The 9,628-nt window shown below is 41.1% G+C and overlaps 1 pseudogene; it reads right to left on the reverse strand.

Moving 5' to 3' along the window:
- Positions 1-530: 530 nt before the first annotated feature.
- Positions 531-7,676, reverse strand: LOC110502048 (annotated as a pseudogene).
- Positions 7,677-9,628: the final 1,952 nt, after the last annotated feature.

Below are 9,628 nucleotides of genomic sequence, written 5' to 3' on the forward strand. Positions count from 1 at the left end.
GGTGGTCCTTGTGGGACTTGCTTCAGTTTCATCATAGTGCTTGATGGTTTTTGCGACTGCACTTTCCAGATTGACTGACCTTCATGTCTTAAAGTAATGATGGCCTTTCTTTTCACTTTGCTTATTTGAGCTGTTCTTGCCATAACATGGACCCAGCCTTTTACAAAATAGGGCTATTATCTGTATACCACCCCCACCTTGTCACAACACAACTGATTGGCTCAAATGCATTAAGAAGGAAAGAAATTCCACAAATTAACTGTAAGAAGGCACACCTGTTAATTAAAATGCATTACAGGTGACTACCTCATGAAGCTGGTTGAAACAATGTGCAAAGCTGTCATCAAGGCAAAGGGTGGCTACTTTGAAGAATCTCAAATATAAAATATCTTTTGATTTGTTTAACACTTTTTTGGTTACTACATGATTCCATTTGTTATCTCATAGTTGATGTCTTCACTATTACTCTACAATGTAGAAAATAGTAAATAAAAAAATAAAAAAAACTTGAATGAGTAGGTGTTCTAAAACTTTTGACAGGTAGTGTATATTACTGTAAAAATCTACCGTATAATGACTATAAAATGTACCACTAAATTTACAGCAATGGCTAACAGTGTAGTTTCATGTTATCACATGTTGAAGCATACGTGAAATATGTGACATTTCACATATGAAATCATGTGAAAGCATGAAACTACACTGTTAGGAACATATGAAGTGTTTTGAAATGTCACAAAGTGTTCCAAAAACACGTTTTCACATATGAAAAGCCACATCATCACGTGACCGCTCCCTTCCTCCTCTTTCATCTGCTGTAATCCCTCTACGGTCCATGTAGTCTCTCTCTCTCTGAGAAAAGACTGAAGCTCAAGTCCTGTCCCAATGAACCACACTTGGCTGGCTCTGGAAGTTGACTGGTTTGTGAGGACACAGATAGTTGACAGTTGTTTGATGTGGACATTGAAAGGCAGTCAGGTCTAAGCAGAGATTCACCTTGTTGGTCTTGCGTTATGAAGAGAGGACATTGAGGGCGGTTGGACACTGTCTCAGAGGTGGTCTTAAGCTCTGTGGACGGGACAGTGGGATAGGCCGGAGAGTGTTTTTGGATGGGGTAGGAGCACCTCGGTTTTAGAGAAAGAAGAGGAGGAAGAGGAGAGGGGGTTGAGAGAGGACAGATCGACAGCGGCCCCTCGTGTCTCGTGCCCTCCTCCTCCCCCACTATTTATCTTCCCCTCCATCTCGATCACTGCCTCACTGCCGTCCTTACTCTCTCCATCCTTTCCACTGCTTCCCGAAGGTGACGATAGTGGAACTAAATGCACTGAGGACACCGGAAGCAGGTTCTCCTGGTGTTGTATTTATCTCTGCAAAGAGTCAGACAGTGTTAATATGTTTTAAATGAAATATGTTGATTAAAAAAAAACAGTCTTAAATAGTGCAAAGAGACCGTTGCTCCTCTTCTGACACCATGTGTGAGCCTGTGACTAAGGTCACCTCATACAATCCCCCATAAGGGAAAACCCCTCAACACTAAACCATTGCTGTGGTCAACGCTTCACAATGGAACAAATCAAATAGCGAGCAGATTGGAAACAACCTAGCTTTTATTAGCAGCGTGTTAGCCTAGACTCCCCCACTTGACACATTTATGTTAATTCAGCAATGTGGTATAAGTCATGCCCACGCTATTAACGGTTCCTTGTACCTCGTCTTTGTGACAACATATGTACAGTAATAACAATCCTGTTTCCATGGCACATGGTTTATGAACTGACACACAAAACACTGTATTCAAAACTTAAGTTTTTCAATTTAAATGATTATATATAATTCTTGCAACCAATAGAGCGTTATGTATATGGGGGATACAAACCATCTGTTTTTTTATGCATGATGGCTCACTGTTCGTTGTTGGCATATCCTGCCTATGTTTGCCCACTTTGCCAATGAAGTAATCATTCAAATAATTGCCAACATCAAATGGTTGTGATGAATAAGCCATCTGATTCGATGAAAGTTCGAGTTGAATTTATCTTTCTGCCCATAATTTAATTTAAAGTAATCCAAAGTGTTTTCCCACTCCATCATTATTTACACAGTATCATTGAGCTTGGCTTCATAATAGTTTATTCTTCTTTCTGTTGAGTTTAGTCACATCATTTCTCAAGTTGCAGTAAATCAGATGTGCAACCAAACTTATTAGCCACTCCTTTTTGCCCCATCTCTTTCAGCCACACAGCTTTTCAATTCCCCATCAATCCATGGAGCTTCAACAGTTCTAACAGTCAGTTTCGCAACCAGGTGCCACGTTCATCAATAATTGCAAGAAGCCATTTCATAAATTCATCAAGTGCAGCGGCTGGATGCTCCTCAATCACATCAGACCAACTAATATTTGTAACATCATCCACATAAGAGTCACAACAAAATATTTTGAATGATCTCTTCTACACTATTTTAGGCCACCTTTTGAAGCTTTCCTGGCTATAGCCACTATATTGTGACCACTACATCCAATGGATCCGGACAAAGCTTTCGAACAAAGTGCTACAGAATTAGTAAAAAAATGTGATCAAAACATGTGGATTATCTTGATCCTGTAGTGCTTGTAAACCACCCGTGGTAGTTTGATTAATAACCTGAACCAGATTACAGGCACTGGTTACAGTGAGAAGCTTCCTCTTGAGCAGACAGCTTGATGAAAGTCAGTCAATATTCAGTCAATCACATACAGTACCAAGCGTTTCAGACACATTATTTAGCTACTGACTTAACACTTGGTGGCCTACAGCAACACCCCAAAAATAATAGGCTTTAGATGAGGCAGGTGACCCTGCAACCACAGCACTTCAATAACACTTGACAGGAGATCTTCTCTAAGTGTTACAGGGATATGGCTCTGAATATATACAGCATAATCATTTCTGTCTCTTCTATAGATGTTATAAACCTTGTATTGCTACTACTGTATCATCCAAGGAAATCATCTAAATGAGTCTCAAAAATAGCTAATATATGAACGTTATCTGATGTTAGCAAGTTACTGTTTTCATGAACCTTATAAAATATGGGCTATTTTCCATCCCTATCCTGGGTAGCTTCTCAGACAGACATAATATGGAAAATACCAAACAAAGCAGAGAAAAAAAAACATTCAGCAGTCCATTTAACCAGTTGGCATGTGCAACTGTGTGTGTCTGCTGCAGGGTTGAAGCTACGAACCCATCCCTTCCAGGCTCAAGCTCTCTGGTAGCTTTCATGAACGGAATGTTATTTTCTCTTGTGGCACACAGCTTCCGGATAGTCCTTGTTGAGGAAGATGTACATTTCTTTCAAGTTCTTGGCTCTTTCGAGAACAGCTATCTTGCCCTTTAACCTCATGAACTTCACCACTATAGGCCTGGGCCTGTCACCTGGGCCGGTTTTTCAATCCTGTGTGCGCGCTCCACCTCAATCTTCCTGTGGTCCAGCTTCAGTTTCTCAGAGATAATTTCCATCACTTTGTCGTCAGACTTCATCCAGATCTCATGCGGAGATTCTGCAATTCCATCCACAACAATGTTGTTCTGCCTTGAATGTCCCTCGTGATAATCTGATTTCCAAGTCATTGTTATCACGGATTCACATACAGAACTGATGTCCTTCCTCAGTGACTTAAAGACTGCTGCCATCTTACTGTTTTCCTGTTTAAACTCATTGAGCTGACCCTGGGAGAACTACAAACTCTTCTTCAGGTCCTGGACCTCTTTGGTCAGGTTGTCCATTTTATTAGTTGACTCCACCAGTATTTGGACAAAACACTTGAAGCTATTTTCTCATTGTTGTAACAACTGCTTGTAGAACTATTTTTGTTTGTTTAAAAGTTCCTTCACCTGTGATAGAGACACACCACTGTCCTCGATGGTACTCCCACCGGCGTTTCTCTTTGTCATGTAGCAATGTTGGCTATGCTGTTGTTCCTCGCACTTCCAGACAGGGCAGGTCGCAGGGAAGATGGAAACAGCAACAAACTGCAAGGATCTATACAGTCCCAGCCACAAGGGCTAACCACGTCACGGGCTGCGTTCAAGCCCTCAAGGAAACCCTGCTAGCTTGATAGGCACCTAACAGTGGCAGCTAGGCTAGCTGCTACACCAAGCAGCTCATCAGACCCTTGATCGGCAGGATGCCTGGACAGATACTATAGCAGTGGTCCCAGCAACTGTTGCCAACTGCGTCGCAGGATCCAAACTCAAAAGGTAGCTCAGGGTTAAAGTTTGGGGAAGATAATTTTCACCATAAAAATGCACGTTTAAATTAAAAGCATTACATGCATAATTGCATTTGTGGTCACTTTTGAGAAATAATGGTGTTTTCCCGCTAATGGAACATTCACGCTTCTAACCTACTGCTGTGTGCGCATTGCTCTGCACTCAACATTTTAAGCTAAACGTTCAGATCTGTTGGGTCAGCCTCATTGCAAACAAAAGTTTTTTTGATGCTAGTGGTTGTTTTAATTTGGGATCTATCGCATCCCACAACTGTCCCAGACTGTGTTTGGAATATTTATTTCTTGCACAGAATATGTCAACTTTGGTACTATGGGATATAGTAGATTGGCTAGTGCTTTTGCTGTTCGTTAGGCTTACTCATCTTGTTGGCTGACGAAAAGTAAACGTGGACAGTTCTTCCAATATCTTCAATATGCACCTGGGAATGCGGGACATGCGCAGTTGCGTCCCCAATGTGTCGGTCTTCACTTGTAACCTGAGAAAGACCCGATCACGTGATGGAGAGCCATGTGAGTGAGATGAGAGGTGCTTCTGAGCGGGCAGTATTTAGGGAGAAGGGCTGCAAAAGGCATTGCTTTTTTTTAGGGTGCATTATAGCCACACAACGGGATGCCTATCAAGTGCTTCTCAAAGTGTGAATGAGAGACTGACGAAGTGTGTACATGCCTTTCAAGCAACTTTTTCAAATCATTAGGTCTCATCATGCAGCCTTACAATGTATTAAACATCTAAACATTTAGCCCAATGTTTGTAAAACAAATATAGTTACATTAATAACTCTAAATTAAAGCATATTGGAGTACTTATTTCTTTGTTACCCGCTCAACACAGAATAGCCGCATGTGCGCACTTCCTCAAATGGTTTGGAGAAAATGTCCTTTATTTTATTCATCTTTTTTTTTTTTTTGTATTTTTCATACTATAAAATAATGCCACAGAATTCTAAGCAAATCTTGTCTGCTAAATTAACTAGTGTAGCCCACAGCCATATGGCATAGCCACATCAGGTCCTATCAGGTCCAAAGGACAACTCAGAGTATGCTATTCTGTTCTTCTGAAATACTACATTTTCTTCATGTCATGTTTCTTTAGACCTGTCTAAAATAAACAATGGATTGACTGAAGGTGTAGGCTATATTACATGGATTTATTAGACTTTTTCAAATGAAGATGTTAAAGGTCTGCATCAGTGGCTTGTGTGGAAGCCAGGAGATGCTAAATGTGCTTATGTTAATTAACGGTCAATTACCGTGAGCCCGACAGATATTTGCTTGACAATCACCGACTGAAGCAATTTTGTGACTGCAGCAGCCCTTGTCATGAACGGTGCTTGTGCCCATAGAAATGCTGGAAGGGGGGCCCTGAGTGAAAAAGTTTGGGAACCCCTGCATTAGAGAGACAAAGAGGGGTTTGTTTTAAAGGTGCAATATGCAGAAATCACTTTGCCATTTCTGGTTGCCAAAATTTGAATAGATCGCCTCTTTTCAGTTAATGTGATAAAACAAAACAGTCATTGTGTAAACCGCTGTGAAATATATTTTCCATAACATAAGTTGTCTTTTCAGCTGTTTAAAACTGGTGTACAAAACCAAACGTTTTTAATAATAAAGACGCAAAAACTAAACTTAAGAACGGGAACCATAGACATAGCGCACATTGAACCGATCTACTGCTTCTTAGACTTGCTTTCAATGAGAATGACAGATCTGTAACTCACATTTCTATATGAATGTTTTCAGGTCAGCCTAAAAAAAAAAGATATATATCTTTGTAGCTACAGCTTTAACCAAACAAGAGAGAGAAGCAGATGGCGGGGGATGCAGCTGTCTGTTAAACACTCTGCCCTTTCTGTCTTTGTGACCACAGCACAACCACAGGCACATGTATCACAGTGGTGGCGTGTGTGTGACACAACAGAGGGGAGGCATATGCGACACCTGCAGCTCTTTCCTGTGTTGTGTCTCCACTGTGAGCCTCACGTTAACATTTTACCAAGGCCTAAGCTAAGGTTTATGATGTGACTTAATGCTTTGAGTTACCCAACACTTTTCAGACAGTGTTACTTTGTCCCAAATCCCTGCTGATTGAGTAACCTGCTATCTAGGGAGTTTTGCCTAGCCACTGCGCTTCTGCATCAGCATGTCTTGCTCTTTGGGGATTTTAGGCGAGGTATCTGTAAAGCACTTTGTGACAACTGCGGATGTAAAAAGTGCTTTATAAAATACATTTGATTGATTGAAGCCAGGGCTAGAATATCTGTATCAGTCTACAACATAACAGTATTTCTGGAAGAGGTCGTTTCAGACAGATGAATCCAGTGTGAACCAGTAGGGCTGTACAGAGCTCAGACAGCATCACAAGAAGACACAAAACCACTGAGACCTGTCTGTGAAGAGAGAGAGAGTCAGGGCACAAAGACCACTAACATGGATTCATGTGTGTACACCCATGCGCACACACACGTGCCTGCGGTGTACTTAGAAGTAGTGAAGCTACAGTGTGGTTGGCTGGAGGACGAGTTCCTGCTGCGTCTCTCTGGGCCGCCTAAGACCCTTTCGGAGACACAGTACTTTCTGCTGGGAGTCTTACCCTTCAGAGACACCTTGTCCACAAAGTACTGGACACAACAGATACCATCAAAACCATGCCAGGTTTTCTGCATAGAAAAGTATCGGGCGGGCAAAACTGTAAAATAAATACAAAAAAATATATTTTGTGGAATATGGAAATATGTATATTTGTATTACAATCGCAAAAATAACATCAGGGACAATCTAAAATTGAAAAAGTATGCATTCAGGAATATTTGTGTTATTGCATGAGGCCCCCATTGATTTTATTATAATGTTTGATACATTCAGATACAGTAGCATAAGCCATGGCCCAATGTGTAGAACTGCAAGAAATGTGCTTTAAAACTGCTAAATGTTCTCTTAGCCTCATGGCAAAACATGTAGAAGTGCAGCAAATTAGCTTTAAAACAGCTAAATTGTTTCACTGTGACCAACAGCTAGGCCTCTACATTTTTTAAATCAGCAACCACACTATTGGCCACGCCAACCACCTAAGTCCCATTTTGATCCAGAAAAATCCCTGCATGCATCATGCTTGAATGCACTGAAGAGATATTTAGCAATGAAAAAAAAACAACATTTAATGCATTAATAAACACCTCTGATGATTTAGTGAGTGCTTTATAATGAGTTTGAATCTGTCACTCAATTTCAAATTGACCCATATGGCACAGGTTGAGTCTTCAAAGGTTTGGACCATGATAAAGAAATTTAAGTGTACGTATCATGCTCTTCCTGTCCTTACTGTTGCGCCATCCCTGTTGCGGTTTGCGTCTGATGTGGCCTTTGTAGCTGAACCTGTCGTAGACATCTCGTTGGCCATCCACATGAGGCCTCAGGTCCACACAGAGTGCTGTCACAGGCTCTCACTCACCAAGGGTAGATCCAGGTGGGCTACAGGAAACAGAGGGACAAACTAGCTTAGTGACTGCTGTGCAACCAGGCTTTTATTTTTTTAAAGGCCCACTATGAGGTTGGCATATTACTGCGAAATTGCCAAAATCACAATAATGCCACTTTAGTGTTAAACCCGTTTGAAAAGACCGGCTGAAATTTTAGCCTGTTTTGGTAGGATGTAGTTTTGGCCTGACTGGTGACATCACCAGGCGGTAAATGAGTTAATAGAACAGTAAGAAAACATTCCAAACCTCTGCCAATAACAGCTGGTTTCCCGTTTCCCCTCTCCACTCAGAACACTCACAGACAGTCTTTAAAAAAATATCTGGAAGCTATTTTTGTTTCTTGTTGACCATTTTAATTGAAAACAATCACTATAAAAAGGTACTTAATCGTTACTCAGAAATTATTTGATAGCAAGATAAAACCACTGTATTGGACTTTAAGGTTGAGTAAGTAAGAATGTTGTCCACAAACGTACTGACATTTATATGATATGTAAATAGTTTATGATTAGTAAACGCCATAGTGTAGTTATTTTGTTGGATACTTCTCCCTATTAGCTGAAAGCATATATTTTTTAGAGACATTTTTTGCTATCAGGCTAGCTGTTGAGTCCGAAACAGATTCCTAAATCATGGTCATTGTTATGCAATGTAGACTCCACCCTCCGAGGCACGCGTTGCTAGGGTAACACTCCTTGCTGGGGCAGGCCTGCTTCCTCTGTGGATAAAGCCAGTGTGAGAAACGTGCTAACAAACATTTCTGCAATGAAACTAAATAAATACTGCACTCTGACCCAGAACATATTTGCTAGAGTCATTAGTGTTGTTAGACAAAGCAAGGAAACTTCAATACGCGATGTAGCCTAGTTTTATTGGAATTTGCAACTGTTGTTTGTAAGAAATTAATATGCTAGGTTCTGACATGACTCACTGCATCTTGAAAGTCTCTCCAAAGGGACCAGATGTTTTTAAAATGGAGAACGTATGCAAGCTCTTAGTGCTACTGAACACAACTCCAAAGTATTTGAACTTTAACCCTGAGGAAATGCTGATACTCATTGTCGTTGATGAGTTTAAAGCCATCTTGGTGGGTCGGGCGTGAGATGTGGTTCCCCAACACAGCGAACACCTGGCTGTGGTAGGTGGGGTTTCGGTCAGAGAAACTCTTTGGTCAGGCTACACACCAGAGGGGACTGCACATGCTCACAACCAGCCACCTCTTCCCAAGTCTGTCCGACCCTTCCCCTTCTATACAGGAGGGACAAAACAGCGACTAAGAGAGAGAGAGGGAAAGAGCAGTTGAAGACTAGCTGAAGTTTTGAACTTCAGTTACCTTTAACTAATCTTACTTGTTGGCTAAATATTACAGGAGTAACTATGGGTATGTATCATTTCCCTTAAATGCAGGAAGACACTCCCAGTCCTGTTCTGACAAGTCTCTCTTCATCTACGTGGTGTAATTACAGCAATGAATCTCCCAAAGAGTAAACGCCTCAAGGGAAGGCTATTTTTGCTTGTTGATTTAGATATTAGGGAGTGAGAGAGATACTCATACAGATCACAGAATGACACTCACACCCACAAGCAAACAGATACCTGTCTGAGCAAACCTTCACAAGGTAGTACACACCCCTGGATACCACGTCAGGATATGGACAAAATGGCTGGAGGAGAAAGTCACATTGACTAGAGCAGGCAGTTCACACATTGCTGAGACATAATTATATTAGTATATTTCAACTCAGAAATAAGGTAATGGCTAAAATGAAGCAGCAGGCCTTATGGAAAACAGTGCATTCGGACCCCTTGACTTTTCCCACAAGGCCTACTGCTTCATTGTAGTCATTAACGTATTTCTGAGGTAAAATATGCTAATATA

Source organism: Oncorhynchus mykiss, chromosome 22 (assembly GCF_013265735.2).
Source record: "Oncorhynchus mykiss isolate Arlee chromosome 22, USDA_OmykA_1.1, whole genome shotgun sequence".
NCBI lineage: Eukaryota > Metazoa > Chordata > Actinopteri > Salmoniformes > Salmonidae > Oncorhynchus > Oncorhynchus mykiss.